The 27,161-nt window shown below is 33.6% G+C and overlaps 1 pseudogene; it reads right to left on the bottom strand.

Moving 5' to 3' along the window:
* Positions 1-19,168, bottom strand: part of LOC126668446 (probable isoprenylcysteine alpha-carbonyl methylesterase ICMEL1) — a 44,221-nt pseudogene extending 25,053 nt beyond the window's left edge.
* Positions 19,169-27,161: the final 7,993 nt, after the last annotated feature.

The raw sequence follows: 27,161 nt of genomic DNA, 5'->3' as shown, positions 1-27,161 counted from the left end.
TTAGTAAATGTTTGGCTTAAATCAGTAAAAAGGTGAAAAGTTTTGTTTTATTTTGTAACGTTTATAAATGTTTGGCTTAAATCGCTAAAAAGATGAAAAGTTTGGATTTATTTTCTGAACGTTTGTAAACGTTTTTCTTAAATCGCTAAAAATGGGAAACGTTTGGATTTGTTTTGTAAGGTTTGTAAACGTTTGGCTTAAATCTCTAACAAGGTGAAACGTTTAGATTTGTTTCGTAAAGTTTGAAAACGTTTGGTTTAAATTGCTAAAAAGGTGAAACTCTTGGAGTTGTTCCGCAATATTTGTAAAACTTTTGCTTAATTTGCTAAAAAGTTGAAACGCTTGGATTGGTTTCGTAACGCTTGTAAACGTTTTGCTTAAATCACTAAAAATGTGAAATATTTGGATTTGTTTCGTAAAATTTGTAAACGTTTGGCTTAAATTGCAAAAAAAATTGAAATGTTTGGTTTTGTTTCGTAACGTTTGTAAACGTTCGGCTTAAATCGCTAAAAAGGTGAAACGTTTGGATTTGTTTCGTAACGTTTGTAAACGTTTGGCTTAAATTGCTAAAAAGGTGAAACTCTTGGATTTGTTTCGTAATGTTTGTAAACGTTTGGATTAAATTACTAAAAAGGTGAAACGCTTGGATATGTTTCGGAACATTTATAAACGTTTGACTTAAATTGCTAAAAAGGTGAAACGCTTGGATTTGATTCGTAACGTTTGTAAATGTTTGGCTTAAATTGCTAAAAAGGTGAAATGCTTGGTTTTCTTTCGTAACGTTTGTAAAGGTTTGCTTAAATCGCTAAAAATGTGAAATGTTTGGATTTGTTTCGTAACATTTTAAACGTTTTGTTTAATTTTGTAACGTTTGTAAACATTTGGCTTAAATCAATAAAAAGGGGAAACGTTAGGATTTGTTTCGTAACGTTTGGCAAAAATTGCTAAAAAGGCGAAACGTATGGATTTGTTTCCCAACATTTTGTAAATTTTTGTCTTAAATTGCTAATAAGGTGAAACACTTGGAGTTGTTTTGCAATATTTGTAAAAGTTTGGCTTAAATTACTAAAAAGTTGAAACGCTTGGATTAGTTTCGTAACGTTTGTAAACGTTTGGCTTAAATCGCTAAAAATGTGAAATATTTGTATTTGTTTCGTAACGTTTGTAAACATTTGGCTTAAATTGCTAAAAAAACTGAAATGTTTGGTTTTTTTTCGTAACGTTTGTAAACGTTTGGCTTAAATCGCTAAAAAGGTGAAACGTTTGGATTTGTTTCGTAACGTTTGTAAACGTTTGGCTTAAATTGCTAAAAAGGTGAAACTCATGGATTTGTTTCGTAACGTTTGTAAACGTTCGGCTTAAATTACTAAAAAGGTGAAACGCTTGGATATGTTTCGGAACATTTGTAAACGTTTGGCTGAAATTGCTAAAAAGGTGAAACGCTTGGATTTGATTCATAACGTTCATAAATGTTTGGCTTAAATTGCTAAAAAGGTGAAACGCTTTGTTTTGTTTCGTAACGTTTGTAAAGGTTTGGCTCAAATTTCTAAAAATGTGAAACGTTTGGATTTCATAACGTTTGTTTCGTAACGTTTTAAACGTTTTGTTTTGTTTCGTAACGTTTGTAAACATTTGTTTCGTATCGTTTTAAACGTTTTGTTTTGTTTTGTAACGTTTGTAAACATTTGGCTTAAATTGCTAAAAAGGGGAAACGTTTGGATTTGTTTCGTAACGTTTGGCTAAAATTGCTAAAAAGGCGAAACGTATGGATTTGTTTCCCAACATTTTGTAAATTTTTGGCTTAAATCGCTAAAAAGGTGAAACATTTGGATTTGATTTGCAACATTTGTAAATGATTGGCTTAAATCGCTAAAAAGGTGAAATGTTTGGATTTGTTTTGTAACGTTTGTAAACATTTGGCTTAAATCGCGAAAAAGGTGAAACGTTTTGATTTGTTTCGTAAAGTTTGTAAATGTTTGGCTTAAATCGCTAAAAAGGTGAAACGATTGGATTTGTTTCGAAACATTTGTAAACGTTTGGATTTGTTTTGTAACATTTGTAAACGTTTGGCTTAAATTGCTAAAAAGGTGAAACGCTTGGATTTGTTTAGCAATGTTTGTAAGTGTTTGGCTTAAATTGCTAAAAAGGTGAATCAATTGGATTTGTTTCGTAATTTTTGAAAACGTTTGGCTTAAATTGCTAAAAAGGTAAAACATTTGGATTTGTTTCGTAAACTTTACAAACGTTTGGCTTAAATCGCTAAAAAGGTGAAATGTTTTTATTTGTTTCGTAACGTTTGTTAACGTTTGGCTTAAATTGCTAACAAAGGGAAATGTTTGGATTTATTTTGTAATATTTGTAAACGTTTGGCTTAAATCGCTAAAAAACTGAAACATTTAGATTTGTTTTGTAACGTTTGTAAACGTTTGGCTTAAATCGCTAAAAAGATGAAACATTTATATTTGTTTCGTAGCGTTTGGAAACGTTTGGCTTAAACTGCTAAAAAGGTGAAACGCTTGGATTTGTTTCGTAACGTTTGTAAACGTTTGGCTTAAATTGCTAAAAACTTGAAACGCTTGGATTGGTTTCCTAACGTTTGTAAACGTTTTGCTTAAATCGCTAAAAATGTCAAATATTTGGATTTGTTTCGTAACGTTTGTAAACGTTTGGCTTAATTTGCTAAAAAGATGAAACGTTTGGTTTTGTTTCGTAACGTTTGTAATCGTTCAGCTTAAATCGATGAAAAGGTGAGATGTTTGGATTTGTTTCATAACGTTTGTAAATGTTTGGTTTAAATTGCCAAAAACGTGAAACTTTTGGATTTATTTCGTAACGTTTGTAAACGTTTATTTTAAATCACTAAAAAGGTGAAACTTTTGATTTTGTTTCTTAACCTTTGTAAACGTTTGGCTTAAATCGTTAAAAAGGTGAAACGTTTGGATTTGTTTCAATACGTTTGTAGACGTTTGGCTTAAATTGCTAAAAAGGTGAAACGTTTGGATTGCTTTCGTAACGTTTGTAAACGTTTGGCTTAAATAGCTAAAAAGGTGAAACGTTTGGATTGCTTTCGTAACGTTAGTAAATGTTTGGCTTAAATCGGTAAAAAGGTGAAACGTTTGGTTTTGTAACGTTTGTAAATGTTTGGCTTAAATCGCTAAAAAGGTGAAACGTTTGATTTTATTTGTGCACGTTTGTAAACGTTTCGCTTAAATCGCTAAAAAGGTGAAACATTTGGATTTTTTTTGTAATGTTTGTAAACATTTGGCTTATATCGGTAAAAAGGTGAAACATTTAGATTTGTTTCGTAACGTTTGAAATGTTTGGCATAAATTGCTAAAAAGGTGAAAAGCTTGGATTTGTTTCGTAACTTTTGTAAACGTTTGGCTTGAATTTCTAAAAAGTTGAAATGCTTGGATTTGATTCATAACGTTTTTAAATGTTTGGCTTAAATTGCTAAACAGGTGAAACGCTTTGTTTTGTTTCGTAACGTTTGTAAAGGTTTGGCTCAAATTTCTAAAAATGTGAAACGTTTGGATTTCATAACATTTGTTTCGTAACGTTTTAAACGTTTTGTTTTGTTTCGTAACGTTTGTAAACATTTGTTTCGTATCGTTTTAAACGTTTTGTTTTGTTTTGTAACGTTTGTAAACATTTGGCTTAAATTGCTAAAAAGGGGAAACGTTTGGATTTGTTTCGTAACGTTTGGCTAAAATTGCTAAAAAGGCGAAACGTATGGATTTGTTTCCCAACATTTTGTAAATTTTTGGCTTAAATCGCAAAAAGGTGAAACGCTTGGAGTTGTTTTGCAATATTTGTAAAAGTTTGGCTTAAATTACTAAAAAGTTGAAACGCTTGGATTAGTTTCGTAACGTTTGTAAACGTTTGGCTTAAATCGCTAAAAATGTGAAATATTTGTATTTGTTTCGTAACGTTTGTAAACATTTGACTTAAATTGCTAAAAAAACTGAAATGTTTGGTTTTTTTTCGTAACGTTTGTAAACGTTTTGCTTAAATCGCTAAAAAGGTGAAACGTTTGGATTTGTTTCGTAACGTTTGTAAACGTTTGGCTTAAATTGCTAAAAAGGTGAAACTCATGGATTTGTTTCGTAACGTTTGTAAACGTTCGGCTTAAATTACTAAAAAGGTGAAACGCTTGGATATGTTTCGGAACATTTGTAAACGTTTGGCTGAAATTGCTAAAAAGGTGAAACGCTTGGATTTGATTCATAACGTTTTTAAATGTTTGGCTTAAATTGCTAAAAAGGTGAAACGCTTTGTTTTGTTTCGTAACGTTTGTAAAGGTTTGGCTCAAATTTCTAAAAATGTGAAACGTTTGAATTTCATAACGTTTGTTTCGTAACGTTTTAAACGTTTTGTTTTGTTTCGTAACATTTGTAAACATTTGTTTCGTATCGTTTTAAACGTTTTGTTTTGTTTTGTAACGTTTGTAAACATTTGGCTTAAATTGCTAAAAAGGGGAAACGTTTGGATTTGTTTCGTAACGTTTGGCTAAAATTGCTAAAAAGGCGAAACGTATGGATTTGTTTCCCAACATTTTGTAAATTTTTGGCTTAAATCGCTAAAAAGGTGAAACGTTTGGATTTAATTTGTAACATTTGTAAATGATTGGCTTAAATCGCTAAAAAGGTGAAATGTTTGGATTTGTTTTATAACGTTTGTAAACATTTGGCTTAAATCGCGAAAAAGGTGAAACGTTTTGATTTGTTTCGTAAAGTTTGTAAATGTTTGGCTTAAATCGCTAAAAAGGTGAAACGATTGGATTTGTTTCGAAACATTTGTAAACGTTTGGATTTGTTTCGTAACATTTGTAAGTGTTTGGCTTAAATTGCTAAAAAGGTGAATCAATTGGATTTGTTTCGTAATTTTTGAAAACGTTTGGCTTAAATTGCAAAAAAGTTAAAACATTTGGATTTGTTTCGTAAACGTTATAAACGTTTGGCATAAATCGCTAAAAAGGTGAAATGTTTTTATTTGTTTCGTAACGTTTGTTTACATTTGGCTTAAATTGCTAACAAGGGGAAATGTTTGGATTTATTTTGTAACATTTGTAAACGTTTGGCTTAAATCGCTAAAAAACTGAAACATTTAGATTTGTTTTGTAACGTTTGTAAACGTTTGGCTTAAATCGCTAAAAAGATGAAACATTTATATTTGTTTCGTAGCGTTTGGAAACGTTTGGCTTAAACTGCTAAAAACGTGAAACGCTTGGATTTGTTTCGTAACGTTTGTAAACGTTTGGCTTAAATTGCTAAAAACTTGAAACGCTTGGATTGGTTTCCTAACGTTTGTAAACGTTTTGCTTAAATCGCTAAAAATGTCAAATATTTGGATTTGTTTCGTAACGTTTGTAAACGTTTGGCTTAATTTGCTAAAAAGATGAAACGTTTGGTTTTGTTTCGTAACGTTTGTAAACGTTCAGCTTAAATCGATGAAAAGGTGAGATGTTTGGATTTGTTTCATAACGTTTGTAAACGTTTGGTTTAAATTGCCAAAAACGTGAAACTTTTGGATTTATTTCGTAACGTTTGTAAAGGTTTGTTTTAAATCACTAAAAAGGTGAAACTTTTGGTTTTGTTTCTTAACCTTTGTAAACGTTTGGCTTAAATCTTTAAAAAGGTGAAACGTTTGGATTTGTTTCAATACGTTTGTAGACGTTTGGCTTCAATTGCTAAAAAGGTGAAACGTTTGGATTTGTTTCGTAACGTTTGTAAACGTTTGGCTTAAATAGCTAAAAAGGTGAAACGTTTGGATTGCTTTCGTAACGTTAGTAAATGTTTGGCTTAAATCGGTAAAAATGTGAAACGTTTTGTTTTGTTTTGTAACGTTTGTAAATGTTTGGCTTAAATCGCTAAAAAGGTGAAACGTTTGATTTTATTTGTGCACGTTTGTAAACGTTTCGCTTAAATCGCTAAAAAGGTGAAACATTTGGATTTTTTTTGTAATGTTTGTAAACATTTGGCTTATATCGGTAAAAAGGTGAAACATTTAGATTTGATTCATAACTTTTGAAAATGTTTGGCATAAATTGCTAAAAAGGTGAAAAGCTTGGATTTGTTTCGTAACTTTTGTAAACGTTTGGCTTGAATTTCTAAAAAGTTGAAACGCTTGGATTGGTTTCGTAACGTTTGTAAACGTTTGGCTTAAATCGCTAAAAATGTGAAATATTTGGATTTGTTTCGTAACGTTTGTAAACGTTTGGCTTAAATTGCTAAAAAGATGAAACGTTTGGTTTTGTTTCGTAACGTTTGAAAACGTTCGGCTTAAATCGATAAAAAGGTGAGATGTTTGGATTAGTTTCGTAACGTTTGTAAACGTTTTGCTTAAATTGCTAAAAAGGAGAAACTCTTGGATTTGTTTCGTAGTGTTTTAAAACGTTTTGCTTAAATCACTAAAAAGGTGAAACTTTTGGTTTTGTTTCTTAACCTTTGTACACGTTTGGCTTAAATCGCAAAAATGGTGAAACGTTTGGATTTGTTTCGATACGTTTGTAAACGTTTGGCTTAAATTGCTTAAAAGGTGAAACGTTTGGTTTTGTTTTGTAATGTTTGTAAATGTTTGGCTTAAATCGCTAAAAAGGTGAAATGTTTGGATTTATTTCTGAACGTTTGTAAACTTTTGGCTTAAATCGCTATAAAGGTGAAACGTTTGGATTTGTTTGGTAATGTTTGTAAACGTTTGGCTTAAATCGCTAAAAAGGTGAAACGTTTAAATTTGTTTCGTAATGTTTGAAAATGTTTGGCATAAATTGCTAAAAAGGTGAAAAGCTTGGATTTGTTTCGTAACTTTTGTAAACGTTTGGCTTGAATTGCTAAAAACTTGAAACGCTTGGATTGGTTTCGTAACGTTTGTAAACGTTTGGCTAAAATCACTAAAAATGTGAAATATTTGGATTTGTTTCGTAACGTTTGGCTTAAATTGCTAAAAAATGAAACGTTTGGTTTTGTTTCGTAACGTCTGTAAACGTTTGGCCTAAATCGCTAAAAAGGTGAAACGTTTGGATTTGTTTCATAACGTTTGTAAATCTTTAGCTTAAATTGCAAAAAACGTGAAACTCTTAGATTTGTTTCGTAACGTTTGTAAATGTTTGGCTTAAATTACTAAAAAGGTGAAACGCTTGGATATGTTTCGGAACATTTGTAAACATTTGGCTTAAATTGATAAAAAGGTGAAACGTTTGGATTTGTTTCATAACGTTTGTAAATGTTTGGCTTAAATCGCTAATAAGGTGAAACGCTTGGTTTTGTTTCGTAATGTTTGTAAAGATTTGGCTTAAATCGCTAAAAATGTGAAACGTTTGGATTTATTTCGTAACGTTTTAAACATTTTGTTTTGTTTTGTAATGTTTGTAAACGTTTGGCTTATATCGGTAAAAAGGTGAAAATTTAGATTTGTTTCCTAACGTTTGAAAATGTTTGGCATAAATTGCTAAAAAGGTTAAACATTTGTATTTGTTTCGTAACGTTTGGCTAAAATTGCTAAAAAGGCGAAACGTATGGATTTATTTCCCAACATTTTGTAAATGTTTGGCTTAAATCGCTAAAAAGGTAAAACGTTTGGATTTGATTCGTAACATTTGTAAATGTTTGGCTTAAATCGCTAAAAAGGTGAAACGTTTGGATTTGTTTTGTAACGTTTGTAAACATTTGGCTTATATCGCTAAATAGGTGAAACATTTGTATTTGTTTCGTAAAGTTTGTAAATGTTTGGCTTAAATCGCTACAAAGGTGAAACGATTGGATTTGTCTTGAAATGTTTGTAAATGTTTGGCTTAAATTGCTAAAAAGGTGAGATGCTTGGATTTGTTTCGTAACATTTATAAATGATTGGCTTAAATTGCTAAAAAGGTGAAACGCTTGGATTTGTTTAGTAATGTTTGTAAATGTTTGGCTTAAATTGCTAAAAAGGTGAAAAGCTTGGATTTGTTTCGCAATGTTTAAAAACGTTTGGCTTAAATTGCTAAAAAGTTAAAACATTTGGAATTGTTTTGTGAACTTTACAAACGTTTGGCTTAAATTGTTAAAAACGTGAAACGTTTTTATTTGTTTCATAAAGTTTGTTAACGTTTGGCTTAAATTGCTAACAAGGTGAAATAGTTGGATTTGTTTCTTAACGTTTGTAAACATTTGGCTTAAATCGCTAAAAAGATGAAACGTTTGGATTTGTTTTGTATCGTTTGTAAACGTTTGGCTTAAATCGCTAAAAAGGTGAAACGTTTAGATTTGTTTTGTAGCATTTGAAAACGTTTGGCCTAAATTGCTAAATAGGTGAAAGCTTGGATTTGTTTCGTAACGTTTGTAAACATTTGGCTTAAATTGCTAAAAAGTTGAAACACTTGGATTGGTTTCCTAACGTTTGTAAACGTTTGGCTTAAATCGCTAAAAATTTCAAATATTTGGATTTGTTTCGTAACGTTTGTAAATGTTCGGCTTAAATTGCTAAAAAGATGAAACGTTTTGTTTTGTTTCGTAACGTTTGTAAATGTTCGGCTTAAATCGATAAAAAGGTTACATGTATGGATTTGTTTCGTAACGTTTATAAACGTTTTGCTTAAATTGCTAAAAAGGTGAATCTCTTTGATTTTTTTCATAACGTTTGTAAACGTTTGGCTTTAATTGCTAAAAAAATTAAACGTTTGGTTTTGTTTCGTAACGTCTGTAAACGTTTTGCTTAAATCGCTAAAAAGGGGAAACGTTTGGATTTGTTTCATAAGGTTTGTAAATATTTGGCTTAAATTGCAAAAAAGGTGAAACTCTTGGATTTATTTCGTAACGTTTGTAAATGTTTGGCTTAAATTACTAAAAAGGTGAAACGCGTGGATATGTTTCAAAATATTTGTAAACGTTTGGCTTAAATTGCTAAAAAGGTGAAACTCTTGGATTTGTTTCATAATGTTTATATATGTTTGGCTTAAATTGCTAATAAGGTGAAACGCTAGGATATGTTTCAAAATATTTGTAAACGTTTGGCTTAAATAGAAAAAAAGGTGAAACTCTTGGATTTGTTTCGTAACGTTTGTAAATGTTTGGCTTAAATTGTTAATAAGGTGAAACGCTTGGTTTTGTTTCGTAACATTTGTAAAGGTTTGGCTTAAATCGCTAAAAATGTGAAACGTTTGGATTTGTTTCGTAACGTTTTAAACGTTTTGTTTTGTTTTGTAACGTTTGTAAATGTTTGGCCTAAATCGCTAAAAAGGTGAAACGTTTGGATTTGTTTCGTAACGTTTGGCTAAAATTGCTAAAAAGGCGAAACGTATGGATTTGTTTCCCAACATTTTGTAAATTTTTGGCTTAAATCGCTAAAAAGGTGAAACATTTGGATTTGATTCGTAACATTTGTAAATGTTTGGCTTAAATCTCTAAAAAGGTGAAACATTTGGATTTGTTTTGTAACGTTTGTAAACATTTGGCTTAAATTGCTAAAAAGGTGAAACGTTTGGATTTGTTTCGTAAAGTTTGTAAACGTTTGGCTTAAATTGCTAAAAAGGTTAAACGATTGGATTTGTTTTCGAAACGTTTGTAAATGTTTGGCTTAAATTGCTAAAAAGGTGAAATGCTTAGATTTGTTTTGTAACATTTGTAAACATTTGGCTTAAATTGCAAAAAAGGTGAAACGCTTGGATTTGTTTAGTAATGTTTGTAAGTGTTTGGCTTAAATTGCTAAAAAGGTGAAACGCTTGGATTTGTTTCGTAATGTTTAAAAACGTTTGGCTTAAATTGCTAAAAAGTTAAAACATTTGTATTTATTTCGGAAACTTTACAAATGTTAGGCTTAAATCGCTAAAAAGGTGAAACGTTTGTATTTGTTTCATAACGTTTGTTAACGTTTGGCTTAAATTGTTAACAAGGTGAAATGTTTGGATTTGTTTCGTAACGTTTGTAAACATTTGGCTTAAATCGCTAAAAAAGTGAAATGCTTGTATTTGTTTTGTAACGTTTGTAAACGTTTGGCTTAAATCGCTAAAAAGGTGAAACGTTTAGATTTGTTTCGTAGCGTTTGAACACGTTTGGTTTAAATTGCTAAAAAGGTGAAACACTTGGATTTGTTTCGTATTGTTTGTAAACGTTTGGCTTAAATTGCTAAAAAGTTGAAACGCTTGGATTGGTTTCCTAACGTTTGTAAACGTTTGGCTTAAATCACTAAAAATGTCAAATATTTGGATTTGTTTCGTAATGTTTTTAAACGTTTGGCTTAAATTGCTAAAAAGATAGAACGTTTGGTTTTGTTTGGTAACGTTTGTAAACGTTCGGCTTAAATCCATAAAAAGGTGAGATGTTTGGATTTTTTTCGTAACGTTTGTAAACGTTTGACTTAAATTGCTAAAAAGGTGAAACTCTTGGATTTGTTTTGTAACGTTTGTAAACGATTGGCTTAAATCACTAAAAAGGCGAAACTTTTGGTTTTGTTTCTTAACCTTTGTAAACTTTTGGCTTAAATCGCTAAAAAGGTGAAACGTTTGTATTTGTTTCGATATGTTTGTAAACGTTTGGTTTAAATCGCTAAAAGGTGAAACGTTTGGTTTTGTTTTGTAAAGTCTGTAAACGTTCGGCCTAAATCGCTAAAAAGGTGAAACATATGGATTTGTTTCATAACGTTTGTAAATGTTTGGCTTAAATTGCGAAAAAGGTGAAACTCTTGGATTTGTTTCGTAATGTTTGTAAGCGTTTGGCTTAAATTACTAAAAAGGTGAAACTCTTGGATATGTTTCGGAAAATTTGTACACATTTGGCTTAAATTGCTAAAAGGGTGAACGCTTGGATTAGTTTCGTAACGTTTGTAAATGTTTGACTTAAATTGCTAAAAAGGTGAAATGCTTGGTTTTGTTTCATAACGTTTGTAAATGTTTGGCTTAAATCGCTAAAAATGTGAAACGTTTGGATTTGTTTCGTAACGTTTTAAACGTTTTGTTTTTTTTTGTAACGTTTGTAAACGTTTAGCTTAAGTCGCTAAAAAGGCGAAACGTTTGGAATTGTTTCGTAATGTTTGGCTAAAATTGCTAAAAAGGCGAAACGTATGGATTTGTTTCCCAACATTTTGTAAATTTTTGGCTTAAATCGCTAAAAAGGTGAAACGTTTGGATTTGATTCGTAATATTTGTAAATGTTTGGCTTCAATCGCTAAAAGGTGAAACGTTTGGATTTGTTTTGTAACGTTTGTAATCATTTGGCTTAAATCGCTAAAAAGGTGAAACATTTGGATTTGTTTCGTAAAGTTTGTAAACGTTTGGCTTAAATTGCTAAAAAGGTGAAACGATTGGATTTGTTTCGAAACGTTTGTAAACCTTTGGGTTAAGTTGCTAAAAAGGTGAAATGCTTGGATTTGTTTCGTAACATTTGTAATTATTTGGCTTAAATTGCTAAAAAGGTGAAACGCTCGGATTTGTTTAGTAATGTTTGTAAGTGTTTGGATTAAATTGCTAAAAAGGTGAAACGCTTGGATTTGTTTCGTAGAGTTTGAAAACGTTTGGCTTAAATTGCTAAAAAGTTAAAACATTTGGATTTATTTCGTAAACTTTACAAATGTTTGGCTTAAATCGCTAAAAAGGGGAAACGTTTGTATTTGTTTCGTAACGTTTGTTAACGTTTGGCTTATATTGTTAACAAGGTGAAATGTTTGTATTTGTTTCGTAACGTTTGTAAACATTTGGCTTAAATCGCAAAAAAAGTGAAACGCTTGTATTTGTTTTGTAACGTTTGTAAACGTTTGGCTTAAATCGCTAAAAGGGGAAATGTTTAGATTTGTTTCATAGCGTTTGAAAACGTTTGGTTTAAATTGCTAAAAAGGTGAAACACTTGGATTTGTTTCGTATTGTTTGTAAATGTTTGGCTTAAATTGCTAAAAAGTTGAAACGCTTGGATTGGTTTCCTAACGTTTGTAAACATTTGGCTTAAATCGCTAAAAATGTCAAATATTTGGATTTGTTTCGTAATGTTTTTAAACGTTTGGCTTAAATTGCTAAAAAGATAAAACGTTTGGTTTTGTTTCGTAACGTTTGTAAACGTTCGGCTTAAATCCATAAAAAGGTGAGATGTTTGGATTTGTTTCGTAACGTTTGTAAACGTTTGGCTTAAATTGCTAAAAAGGTGAAACTCTTGGATTTGTTTCGTAACGTTTGTAAACGTTTGGCTTAAATCACTAAAAAGGCGAAAGTTTTGGTTTTGTTTCTTAACCTTTGTAAACTTTTGGCTTAAATTGATAAAAAGGTGAAACGTTTGTATTTGTTTCGATACGTTTGTAAACGTTTGGCTTAAATCGCTAAAAGGTGAAACGTTTGGTTTTGTTTTGTAAAGTCTGTAAACATTCGGCTTAAATCGCTAAAATGGTGAAACATATAGATTTGTTTCATAATGTTTGTAAATGTTGGGCTTAAATTGCGAAAAAGGTGAAACTCTTGGATTTTTTTCGTAACGTTTGTAAACGTTTGGCTTAAATTACTAAAACGGTGAAACTCTTGGATTTCTTTCGGAACATTTGTAAACGTTTGTCTTAAATTGCAAAGAAGTTGAAACGATTGGATATGTTTCGGAACATTTGTAAACGTTTGGCTTAAATTTCTAAAAAGGTGAAACGCTTGGTTTTGTTTCATAACGTTTGTAAAGGAGTTTTGCTAGAGGCAAGAAGTTGTATTGTGAATACACTTTATCGCCGGTAGCCATGCTTAAGTCCATCAAGATTTTTCTTACCAAGGCTACACATTCAGATTTTGTGGTTGGACATATGGTTGTAAGAACCACATTCCTTAATGGTTAAATTAAGGAGTATATCTATATGGAACAAGTCGAGCATTTTGAATCCGAAGAAGGTTCCAAGGCGTGTAAGCTAAAATGATCCCTAGTGGATGGAAAGAAAGCTTCGAGTTTCGTCATCTTGATAAATCCGTAAGGAGTTATGAATTCAATAAAAACGATGATAAACCCAATGTTTACAAGAAGGTTTGTGGGAGTAGACTCACTTTCATGATCTTGCATGTAGATAACTTATTACTAATAAATAATAATATCGGAATGTTAACTTTTGTAAAACTTTGATTTATCTAATACGTACTCCATCAAAGACCTCGGAGAGGTAGCCTAAATTCTCAGTATTAGACTCTATAGAGATAGATCTAAGAGAATAATTGGTTTCTCCTAAAGTCTCTTCTTAGAAAAGATATTGAAGTAGTTCAATATGGAAGTTCTAAGAGAGGGTTGATACTCGTTAGGCATAAAATTCTTTTTTCAAAGGGAGTGTCTTCCGAAACTTCTGAAGAAAGAAAGAATCTAGCAAAGATACCATAAGCTTCGGCAATTGGTAGTCTGAGGTATGTGTTGCCACATACAAAGCTAGAAATTGTCTATGCGGTTAGTGGGGCTGATCGGTTTTAATCTAATCTATGTTGAGAACATTGGATGGTTGTTAAAGATATCTTTAAGTACTTTTATAGAACTAAAGATATGGTATTAACAAATGGAGAACGAGATTTTTAAGTAGACCGTTTTACAGATTCTGATTAATAATTAGATATGGATAATAGAGAGTCTATCTCCAGATTCATATTTATCTATAATGTAGGAGTAGTGAGCTAGCAGTGTTCTAAGCAAGAATCAACTCCATACTCCATTATAGAAGCCGAGTATATTATGACATGAGATGTCGTAATAGAAGGTGTTTGGATAAATTAGTTTATAACTGAACTAAGTACGGTTTTCTTCCATTAAGTCGAAAGTTCCTCTTTTCTGCGACCACAATGGTGCTACTGCCCTAGCAAAAGAAACCGGGTCTCACAACTTATCCGAACATAAAGAAAGGCATTATCATATTATCTAAAGAAATTGTTGGAAAGAGAAAATTGTTTCTCTAAAAGATAGCATTAGCCAATAAGACGGCTAACCCACTGACAAAGCCCATGACTCGGAGTCATTAAGGTTTACATGACTTAGAGTCATTAAGGTTTACATGACTTAGAGTCATTAATATTTACATCTTGTGAAGATGGGGCTTCGATATAGTTGTCAATGGCACTAGTGCAAGTGGGATATTGTTAGTAGTATATGCCCTAGGGCCATTTGATCGTGTATATTTGTAGAACTAATCCCAATGGCAAAGATATATATGTTCTATTTGAACTAAGTGTCTCATCAACTAAGTGTTCATGTATTACGTATTGTCCTAATCACATTGTGGTAGAATCTATTCTTAAGGTGTTAAGAATATGAGTGACAGATTCTATTATACAAGTGATCCAAATAACCGTTCACGATCGATGGGGTCCTGCGAATAAGGGCATTGCATTATCCCAGAAAGATCGTCACCTCTGTTTATTCTACTGATTAGTAAAGAGTTACTAAATTATAGGAAGTAGTGAGTCTCATACTACTTGATGGGGATCAGAATAAACATGTTGACACTCAAGGTGTTGAGTGAGTCGAACAAGTGACGCTAGATGACTTATACATGGTAATTCATTAAAGTCAATTTAATATCATATAGTTCATAATTGTACATATGTCCTTTGACTTGCGGTGACACTATCTTGTATATAGGTGATTAGAGTTTGATACTCCTTAACCCTAGATCTTTCATGAGCTAGGGCCGCGGGATGTGTTGGCTCTAGTTAGTTGTATATAGAGATAAGGGTTTAACCTAGAAAGGATTCATCACTCTGGATGAACGGAGACAAGATTCTATGCTATCTCAAATTGTTCTTGATGGATGATAAAACCTGCGCAGGTGTATATGACTTACATAGAAAGTTGTTTCTAGTGGAAGTCATATTTACCAAGAATTAGAACTGGAGATGAGGTCATATAATCAAGACATACAGTGTTTGACTTAACCGTGACACTAGTTGAGATTGGAATCTTAGATGAAGGGAATTTTGAGTGTACTGTAATTATGAACATTGGTTCAAAAAGAATGCATCGAAACATTCATCTCTATTTGGGGGTCGTGATATGTTGCTAGACGTCACTCTCGATCTACGAGAATTAATAATTAAATGGGATTTAATTATTTAATATAAGAAAGGGGTTTCTTATGTCTCTCGTTGCCATATAGATGTGAACCTAGTTAATCACACACAATAGAGTGTGCAACCGATAGAGTTTACGAAAGATCGATTTCATATAGATATTAGCGTATCTCGGAAATTAATCTAAGATGAAAAACAAGTACAAATTAAGGACTAATTTGTAAGAGTTATAAATTAGTAGGAACCTAATTGTATTATGTCCATATTAATTAGGGACTAATTTATAAGAGTTATAAATTAGTAGGAACCTAATTATATTTTAACCAAGTTTTATGATTAAAAGGTTTAAGTAATTAATTAGTGTAATTAATGATACTTAAATGACTAATCATTAACTAATGGAATGATGATGTCATGGTGATGATGTAATGAGATAAGCCTATGTCATATATGTGATGTCATATGATGACATCACCTATATGATGTCACCTATGTGATGTCACCACATGAAAGGTGTCATGTGGTGGCAACACCTTTGCTTGGTGTGTGACACCTAGCATGCAAGATGTTGCATTCTTAAGCATGCTCTAGCCTATAAATAGAGCATGTCCTTTCTCATTTCACAACACCACACAACACACATCTCACTACAAAGTTGTAGAGAGAGAAAGCACTTGAAGGAGTTCAAGTATTCATCAATCACGGGAAAAACTTGGCGACATTTTTCATACATCCGAGCAAGGTAGTGATCGTGGCGAGAGTTTGAGCTTAGGGCTGCTCGGCAAGAGGAACTCTTACGGATTACTTCAAGGCGAGGATTCAATCGGACGCATACTCGTGTGGACGAGCTTGAGGTCGCCGTACTTTCGGGACTACAAGAATCGTTGGAGAATCGACATAGGTATTCTTCTTATGATTCCTAGATGCGTGCTTTAATTACTAAATGATACGATGATCCATTTGTTGTTGATATGATCAACTTTAGGATCCCAATTGTTGGAATTTCGATTTTGAATTGAAATATACGATCCGGACGCGCGCCTCCCGCTGCGCCAACAGTGGCCTCCTTGATTGCCTGGTCCACGATAGCACAAGTTGCAATATGTGTACCAGTAGACTGTCCCATTAAGTAAATCCTAATGAAAGAAAGAAGAAAAATAACAAATTATATCAGTTAGGTGCATCAGTTTTGTAAAAGGAAAAGGAACGAAACATTTAATTCAACTACCTGTTAGGATCACCTCCGTATTGAGAAATGTTGTTACATACAAAAGAGATGCCTTGAGAAGCATCACTCACCATGTCGCTCATGGGTCCCTGAGGGAAATTTCTGCACGTGCAAGTCAATTAGGACCGTGATTACAGGCGATCTTATGATATTCACCATAGTAACACCCACTTACAAACAAAAGAATTTAAGCAATCAAATGCATCATGCTGAAAACTCTGAGGAATGATCAGTCTATAAAAAGATTCATTATAAATTCTAGCATATGTCAAGTTTCATAACCTCTAACTAGTTCTGAAGTCGAACAATTTTCCATTATCCCAAAATTAGTCCAAGGGGGTGGATGTAAATTACAGAAGACTTGAAAGTAACTAAACAAAAAGGTTGATAAAGTAAAGTAAATAGAGCAATTATCAATCATGAAGAACCGCATGCTCGTCGGCGCAATTTCCGAAGAACTGAATAGCATTGATCCCACATCAAAGTTCTTTGAGTGTTAATTAAGAGTGTATTACCATTTCTATTAAATATAGATATTGAACATGCATAGAAAGACAATGACACTTTGATTAGTAATTACTTATGATGTTATATCAAACATTTAAGAAACAGAGGATCAAGAAAAGAAATGAAATAAAATCAAAGCTAATTAAGTAGGTAATGGTAAAGAACATAGTGTGTATATTGATTACAGAGCTTATCTAGAACGGAGCTTTTATTTTAACGAGATAGGATAATGAACAGCTAAAATCCAGTCACCTGTAATCTACGCAGGCTACAATTATATCTCTTTTTGATAGCTGTTTTCCTAAAAGAGAACCCCATGCTTTATATATGCGTCAACATAGTTAAAAACTTGTTAAGGTTATAAAAACAGGTATAGAGCGGAAGGAAGAGCACTTTATTATTGAATCTAAAGACATCATCATGCAAATCATTCTTGTTCCAACTTCATAATTATTAAATTTCTATGAAAAGTCGCATATATCCAGAACCGAAATACATTTTCCTCTTGTATACTCCTATGATTCAACTAGATAGACACAACAAGCTATTACTAGTCCTAAATTGAATAATGTTGGAGTTAATCAGTCTTGTTCCACATTCAAAATGATTCAATTTCTATAAAATATCACATATATCCAGAACTGAAATACATAGTATTTTCCTATTATTCAACTAGATAGACACAACACAACAAGCTATTACTAGTCCCAAATTGAATAATGTTGGGGTTAATGAGTTCAACTATTCAAAACATAGAAACTGGACATATGAAAAGATCTTACACACCCAATAATCCATGCTCCGCCAGTTACAAACGCAACAACTGGCTTTGGCCTATCAATATCTTTAGGTAAATATAGATCAAGCCTGCATAAGAAGAATCTTCTCTAATCAGGCTGCCAACCCATGGATATATACAGGGTTCTTGAAATAAATAAATTGAGATGCAAAAGAAAAAAAATATTATTACATCGAACCTATTTCTTGGTTGATCGCCATAAACTATACTTTGCAAAACCTGTTTGGAAAAGAAATAGTAATAACCAACTGCAAAAATAATAGCACACTAGTTATGATCCACTAAATTAAGAGTTTTTTGTATAATTTACATCTACAGATAAAAAGATGCGTATATAAGGATTACAATCTTGCATGCAAAAAGCTTTGTATAGGAATACTGAATGTAACGGACCTTGAATAAAACCAGGAAGAAGCATGAAAGAGTAGCAACCAAGGGCCATAAATCTCATCATCCATTTGTAGCCTACCCTAAATGAAGTAAATAATCAAGAAGTATGCAGTAATATTAGATAAAGTTGGGAAAGCATTATGAATTGAAATTAGTAAACACATGTTAGATTTTCGAAGCCATAAGTATATAACGAGCAAAAGTGAAATGCATCTACTGCAAGTATATCATTATCATCTTCATCTATAGCATGTTAGAGACCTTAGATAATTTTATTGCCCCATCACGTCAGTTTCATCATCTATTTCCTTTGAGAATTATATGATGTTACTATAAATGTGAAGACAGAAAATCTTACCAGATTAATTTTTCATTTCACACGACCGAGATGCATAACATAGAGATGAATATAGAGACTTATTATTTTAATTATTTAACTAGAGCCAGGTGAACAATTGGAGATAACTAAACTACTTATGATCTCCGAACAAGGAGATGACTAATAAACAGAACAACCATTTTAAAATGTTGAGTTCTGACCTAAGCAAAACGGACTTCAGGTTACGACATCAAACACTTTGAGAAGCATATTTCCATAAGCAAACTTTAATGCATATTTTTTCTCGCAACAAATTTAGTATAGAATTTATTACATACATTCCTATACAGCCTAATTCGCATAAATTAGCCCATTCTAAGATCAACTTCAGAACACATTTCTATCAAAAAATTAGCCATTCAGCTCACACTATGCATTCACTCAACAGCCTAACATATCAAAAACCAACCAAACCAACAAACATGCCTTGGAAAACTTTCACAAATTCTAATCATCTAAAACTAATCAAAACTCACACAAAAAAAATCAATTATAAAAAACATAAAACAAAAAGATGAGAACTTTTTAAGTACCCAAGTTAAGATAAAAACTTCAAACTCAATCTAGTAACAAGAAAAGTCTCAGCAGCAGCATGCCCCACTTCCTAACCAATAAATAGAGACCACGTGGAGTGGCATCACCACTACCATCGCTCCCTGAAACATCATCCAAAAGTGAAGGAATGGAGCTTTCACTAGCAATACGCCATCGTCTCTGTTCAAAATTGACAACAGTAGTAGCACTAGAAACACTAGAAATACCTGCAAAACTAGAAGTTCTTGACAAAAGTGGCTTGCTTATAGAAAAAATCGTTTCTTTTTCTTCATCAAATTGAGATGAAACTAAAAGCTTTCCAGTTGGGTCATCAAAATTAAATATTTCTTGTTGTAGTAACATTGGATCAGGTGTATCAAGATAAGAATTGGGTTTTGAAGATGGTTGTTTGATGGATACTGGAAGAATTGGTTATAAAGATGGCATTTTTTAAACTTTTATAAAGATTAAAACTTTTAGTAACAGTTTGTTTTCTGTTGGACTTGCGTCTGATTTTGAGGTGGTTGCTTGTAAGAATGATGAGATAAAGAGGAAAATTGCCAAATCGGGGGGAGCTTTTTTGGATTGGATTATGAAGAATGGGAGATAGTTAGTTGGGGATTGACAGATGGGTTTGTATTATTGAATTTTCTGTTTGTTTCGTTGGAAAATTTTGGAATTTGTTGTTTGCATTTAGTCTGCCTATCACCCAAATATGCTTTGACACCTAACTTCTTGTTGTCTTGATTTTTTTTTATTTTTTATTTTTTTGTATAGAGGTTTATGAAATATCTACTGTGAGATGGTACAATTAAATTTTTCACGTTCGAACTAATTTTAACTCGTGCCGCGTAGGTTTTTTTGTTGAAAAATAAATTTTAGTCTCAAGTTGTAAACGGCTGCACACATATATATGGTGTAAACACGTAATCTCACTTAGGAGAACGTCTTATTAATTCAGTTGCGCTTTGAAGTTTTGTAGTTTTGATATTTAATTTAAGCTTCAACAGACTTTTTTATATGATCGATTATACTTAATCTAAATACAATTAGTTCTGAAAATTCAGGAATTATGTTTTTCAAAAGTTCCGATTATTAAATAGATTTTTAATTCATGTGTTTTTTCAATGGAAAATGATTTTTTATATTCAAAACTCTAGTGTATTTATTAAATATATTTGTTAGCGCAACAGAAAATAAACAAGAAAAGAGAAAAGAATCACACAAGATTTTTTACATGGTTCGATCACTGCGATCTACTCCACGGCAGAGAGATAATTTATTTTATATGTTTGTTGTGAGTTTACAATAGGGTCATCACCTGTATTTATAGTGAACCCTTAAGACACAATTTAAGTCCTAATCCATTAAGGAACTAGATTACAAATCCCAAAAGGAAAGCAATTCTAAACAAAGGATTAATAATCATAATCCAAATAGGAATGAAATGAGCCATAACTCAACAATCTCCACCTTGGCGAATACATCCAACAAGATTAATCCTGAAACCTTCTTCAGCAAATCACAAAGGCTACTAAATTGCATCATAGAATACACTCTCCACCTTGACTTAAAATTACTCCAAAGTCAAAGTTAACCAAGACCAACTCTCTCTCTGCGATCCATGCCCCTTAAGGGCCTCATGCAATGCGTACATTAACCAAGTCCAAGCTAAGCTTGAACTTTTCAGTAGTCAACGACTTTGCCAACATATCCGCTGGATTAACTGTAGTGGCTATCTTCTCTATAAGAAATCTCTTGTCTTCCACAACATCCCGAATGAAGTTCATCCTCACATCAATGTGCTTTGATCTCTCATGATACACCGAATTATTCGCTAAGCACAAAGCACTTTGACTATCGCAATAAATCACAGGCTTTTGAACTTCTAAACCTAAGCTATCAATCAGACCTTGCAACCACATACCTTCCTTGACCCCTTCCGTCAATGACATGTATTCCGCCTCAGTTGTAGACTAAGCAACTGTATATTGTAATGTTGCTTTCCAACTAATAGCACATCCATATAGGGTGAAGATATAACATGTTAAGGGCCTCCTTCGAATAAGATCTCCTCCATGGTCGGAATCTGTGTAGCCCACAATTCCATCAAAACCACCACTAGAACCATAAACCAGACATATGACACTCGTTCCCTTCAAGTACCGCATAATCCACTTGACCGCCTCCCAATGAGTCTTTCCCGGATTACTCATAAATCTGCTACCACTAACAACATGTGCTAAATCATGTCTTGTACAGACCATTGCATACATCAAGCTTCCTACCGCACTCGAATGTGGAACATCGCTCATGTATTCCTTCGGAGCATCAGTACTAGGTAGTGCATTAGCATCAAATTTAAAATGCGATGCCAAAGGAGTACTTACTGGCTTAGAATTCTTCATTTGAAAAGATTGCAGCGCCTTCTCAATATATTTCTATTGAGAAACATACAACAGGCTTTCTTTCCTATCTCTCCAAATCTCCATGCCCAAAATCTTCTTGGCTGCACCCAAATCCTTCATCTCAAACTCACTACTCAACAAGGCTTTCAAGTCATTAATTTCAACTTTAGACTTAGCTGCAATTAACATATCATCCACATATAGCAACAAATAGATCAAGGAATTATCAGACAATTTCCTAGAGTACACACAGTTTCAAACTGATTTCGAACATACCCATGACAAAGCATGAAAGCATCAAACCTCTTCTACCACTGTCTAGGAGACTGCTCCAAACCATACAAGGAATTTTTCAGCAAACACACATAGTCCTTGTGATTAGAATCAAGAAATCCCTCCGGTTGTGACATATAAATTTGCTCCTCTAAACTTCCATGCAAGAACGTTGTTTTCCCATCAAGTTGTTCTAACTCAAGATCCAACGCACCCACCATAGCTAGAAGAACCCGAATGGTTTTATGCTTCACAACAGGTGAGAATACTTCATTGTAGTCAATTCCCTCCTTTTGTGAAAAACCCTTCGCTACAAGTCTCGCCTTGAATCTAGCTGATTCAACTCCAGGAATACCCTCTTTCTTCTTGAAGACCCATTTGCATCCTACCGGTTTCACTCCTTTTGGTCAAGGTACCAACTCCCATGTACTGTTCTTCTCAAGAGACTGCATCTCCTCATTCATAGCAATTAACCATTCAGATGCTTCTCTACTCTACACTACCTCTTTATACGACTGTGGCTCATCAGAATCAATGATCTCACTTATTTCCAAAGCATAAGCCATAGGATTAGTATCAACCGTATCAACACAATCCACATATCTCATTGGTGTTCTGATTTGCCTTCTTCCTCTCCTTGTTGCTATACTCTCTTCTACCACTTCTTCATTAGGCTCGCTTATAGGATCAGTAGTTATCCTATTTGGAGCTACAAACTCCACCTTCTGGCTAGCACCCAGATCAGTTTTTCCTGCAAGATCACCAAGTTCCTCTTTCTGGCCAAACATAGTAGATTCATCAAAGGTTACGTCTCTACTAATAATCAGTTTTGGAGTTCTATCCATCTCTATGCACCACAGTCTGTACCCTTTAACTCCAGTCGCATACCCTAGAAATATGCATTTCATTGCCCTTGCCTCAACTTTACCATCATTAGCATGAGCATAGGCAACACAACCGAAAACATGCAAGCCAGAATAATCAGAGGGTTTACCATACCATACCTCTTGAGGCGTCTTCAAATCAATTGCAGTAGATGGCGATCTATTCATCAGATAACAAGCAGTGTTAACTGCTTCAGCCCAGAAACGCTTTGGAAGACCTGCGTTTAATCGCATGCACCGAGCATGCTGTAGTAGTGTTTGGTTCATCCGCTCTGCAACCCCATTCTGCTGTGGTGTGTACCGTACAGTGTGATGCCTCACTATACATTCCTTTCTACAGAAGTCATCGAATGGTGCATTGCAAAACTCTAACCCATTGTCCGTCCTGAGTGTCTTGACATGTCTTCCAGTATGTTTTTCAACCATGGTCTTCCACTCATTGAACCGTGCAAACACTTCATTCTTTGATTTCAGAAAATACAACCACACCTTTCTCGAGTAGTCATCGATAAAGGTCACAAAATACTTGAGTCCCCTATGGGATTCAACCCGAGCAGGACCCCATAAATCCGAGTGAATATAATCCAGGATGCCTTTAGAAGTATGCCTTCCAGAAGTGAATTTCACCCTGTGTTGCTTGCCAAGAATACAAGTTTCACAGAACTTCAGCTTCCCCGTTTCCACTCCTTCTAACAACCCTTGTTTGCTCAATATGGATAGCCCCCTCTTACTCATATGACCTAACCTCTGATGCCACAACTCGGTTTTACCACCATGTACCTCCAAGGATCGTGCAACCGCCATTGTTCCCACTACTGCACTCCCTGTGAGAATATAAATGTCGTGTTGTAGCACACCCTTCATCACAGTCAAAGCACCTTTAGAAATTCTGATCTGCCCATCTCCACCTGAGTGGTTGTACCCTTGTTTATCAAGTGTACCCACAGAAATCATGTTCTTTCGCAGTTAAGGAATAAACCAAGCATCAAGTGTTCTAACAATACCATCATACATCTTGATATGAACAGAAGCACTACCCTTGACAGCAAGCTCCTTATCATTCGCCACATTTACAGTGCCATTCTACTCCTTGAAAGAATTAAACAATTCCTTTCTAGAAGACATATGATAAGATGCACCAGTATCTAGGACCCAGGTACTATCAGAACTTGATGTACTCACAGTCAAAACATCACCGCTTTCTTCCTCATCGGAACTCTCATGTACCACAACTGCATAAGCATTACCGCTTGATTCCTTATTTTCGCCACCCTTTTTTAGCTTTGAATAATCTCTTCTAAAGTGCCCCTTCTCCTTGCAGTGATAGCATCGTCGTCCATTAGACTTCGATTTGGAACGCGACCTGTTTCCTTTCCCACCATCTCTCTCATGACTCCTGCCCCGACTCACCACAAGACCAGAAACCGATTCCTCCTCATTAGAGCTAGAGACCTTTTTCTTTAGTTCTTTGGATTGCAAAGCATCCTTTTCATCACTAACAAAAATCGAATCTCTACCATATAACATTGTATCAACAAAGTTTTCATATGAACTGGGCAAAGAACATAAGAGAATTAGGGCTTGATCCTCTTCTTCAATCGAAACACCAACACCTTGTAAATCTATAACAATTCGATTGAAGTTATTAACATGATCTATTACCTGAGTATTCTCCGTCATCCTCAATGTATACAAACGTTGTTTCTGATACAACCGGTTTGTAAGAGATTTCTTCTGAAACTTGCTTTCCAACGCTCCCTATAAAGCATCAGCAGTTCCTTCATCGATAACCTCTCTCAACACCTAATCAGAAAGACTCAATAAAATCGTACTATGTGCTTTTGACATAATATATGCCTTCTCTCCCACAGACAAACCTTCCGGTAAATGGCTTTCTCCTCCTAACGCTGCAACGCATCCTTGTTGAACCAAAACGGCCCTCATCTTGACTTTCCACAGAGTAAAGTCATTCGAACCATTGAATTTTTTAATATCGAATTTATGAAGCGACATCTTCAATCAACAAAATACCTAGAATCTCATATTTGAAATCTAGGCTCTGATACCACTTGCTAGCGCAGCAGAAAATAAACAAGAAAACAGAAAAGAATCACACAAGATTTTTTACGTGGTTCGATCAATGCGATCTACTCCAGGGCAAAGAGAGAATTTATTTTATATGTTTGTTGTGAGTTTACAATAGGGTCATCACCTGTATTTATAGTGAACCCTTAAGACACAATTTAACTCTTAATCCATTAAGGAACTAGATTTCAGATCCCAAAAGGAAAGCAATGCTAAATAAAGGATTAAGTATCCTAATCCAAATAGGAATGACATGAGCCATAACTCAACAATATTGAATAAAAAATGACAGTTTTTTCCGATAATATCATAATTTGTGTCAATATTGTCCAAACAACAAATAAAAATGATTTCTTTAGAATGATTTGAAATCCATAAAAGAAGCTGATTTATTTGGTCATATGGTTAAAAACATTGATGATTTCAAAATTCTGCAACTGCTGCATATTCAGGGCATTGCGAGATCAACTCCAAAAATCATCTCGGTTTATTGGCATCTATTAATCTCTGACAGGATAAAAGTAAACATTGACGGCTTACAGACTCTCTGGGATAAGTAGGAGGCGGAGGGATTTTCATGAATGCATTACGTTATGCAAGAGGTGCAGTTGCTTTTCCGATGGTAACAATTTTTCTTATTGTCGAGCTTGCTGCTGCTACCTATGCTGTGAATATTGCTTGGAAAAAAGGATAACAGTTCCTTCAGCTTGATTGATTAAAATGACTAAAAGTGGATTATGTAGCTCTGAGTCACAAGTTTAGAGACCGAAATGATATGACCATTCACTCGATTAAATTTACAAAACTTATTTATGAAATCTCTATGCAACTTTCTTGAAAGGCATATGCGACTCGAAAGTTTAAGTTTGTTGTATCTTGATTTGATAAATATCAAAATTGGTTAGAGTATAGTTACAAAAATTAAAAAAATTAAAATATAATAATATTAATTTGTCAAAAACTATAAATAAATATTGTTAATTTATATATTTTTTATTGCTTCACAAGTTTGGAAGTATTTTTGCATATTCATGTGTTGGATCCAGTACTTGTACTCAAATCCCATCTCTTCAGGAGCTGATTAGGGGCCTTACTCATTGTCACAGGAAAAATTCTAATCTGCAACTTTCCAGCTTCTAGCCACACTTCACACAACTCTTTTCTGGATAAACAAACAAACCATAATATGATTCTATAAACAAGATATGATATCAGATTACTCAAATTTGCACCGACAGGATCAATGTTCTGCACTTCCGCTATATTGTCATTACATTGCATATTCGACCTTCATCATTTTTATCAAAGAATTACCACTCAACAAAATGCAACATCTCTTTTTTTAAGTATATCAATGGCAAAATGCAGCTTCTACAAGCTAAAACTAACTCTATTCAAATAATATCATCGATAAGAGTTTAAACGAGAGAAATCACAGCAAAATCGAAACCTCAAATCAACAAGAATCTCATCAATCTGATCCAGTCATCAGTAAACACAAAAAGAAAAATAGAAATTCCTATAGATGTTGCTGATTTGGCAGCAATTCCAGAGAATTTGAAATAGAGATTTGGAAACATATGACAATCCACAATCTAATAGAACAATACACGAAGAATAAAGAACGAGAGGATCCGAATGATATTAAGCTGAAAACTTGATTATGAATCAAAACATATCTGAATCAAAAGAAGAACTGAATTCAAATAAAATAGAATCTGAAATCAAAATTGATCATTGTTAGCAACGATCCGAATCTAAAACTGAATCAAGTCGCCCGTAGGGATGAACTTGAAACTGAAACTGAACTTTGAAATGGAGTCACCGATAGCGATGCTCACAAACTGAAATCGAGTCATTGATAGTGATGCTCACAAACAGAAATAGAATAAGATCGCTGGGACTGGACATCCAGATCATTATGTTGAGAAGAGACTGAAACGCAGCAATACCGGCGGCAACTCCTGATCCGGGCTCGGACCCGCTCTAATACCATATCAGAAAACAGAGAACACTTTATTGACTGAGTTTGTAATATACAAAACTAAGAATAAACCTAAAGCTGAAAGCTCTACATACACAAGGCAAACAATAACCGGTTTTTTCTAACAAACTTAAAACAGAAATCACACACTAATCCACATAGCTAATGTGGCAGTAACTTAAGATGAGGTACAGCAGTAGCAATGTATTAGCATACATAAACCGTGTTACGACCCGCAACAGAAATAAACAACTCCAAACGATCGTGATTTCAAAATCAAAAGAAACAACTTACAGATGAAGGAAGGAAACTTCCATGACCAACTGATTTAAAACACAAAAAATGGAAAACTCCGGTCAATGCATTAATAGATAGCAAGAGAAAATACAAAAATCATCGGTTCCAAAGTGAAGATAATTGTTAGTTGTCTTGTTGGAACCAATAAAATGGAATTAATGAAAATAATTAATATTTTTACCGATCCGCACCAAGAAGAAACTAGGCTTGTTTTGGTCTTTAGATGGTGGTTCCTCTTCCTTTTCCCTTCCATTAGTGTTCTAGTGGCCATCTCCTTGTTTTTCATTGTCATTCTCTTCCAATAGCATTAGACTGCATTTATGTGCACAGCTGCACAGAGGATATATTCCACACTTGCTCACCTTCAAAAACCAATTTTCACCATATATCTTTATCTCTAACCAAGGATACTCTCCTGTTCCATA

The sequence above is a fragment of the Mercurialis annua genome, linkage group LG2 (genome assembly GCF_937616625.2).
Source record: "Mercurialis annua linkage group LG2, ddMerAnnu1.2, whole genome shotgun sequence".
NCBI lineage: Eukaryota > Viridiplantae > Streptophyta > Magnoliopsida > Malpighiales > Euphorbiaceae > Mercurialis > Mercurialis annua.
The sequence above is the reverse complement of the archived record's forward strand: the minus strand, read 5'-3'. Positions and strand labels throughout refer to the sequence as shown.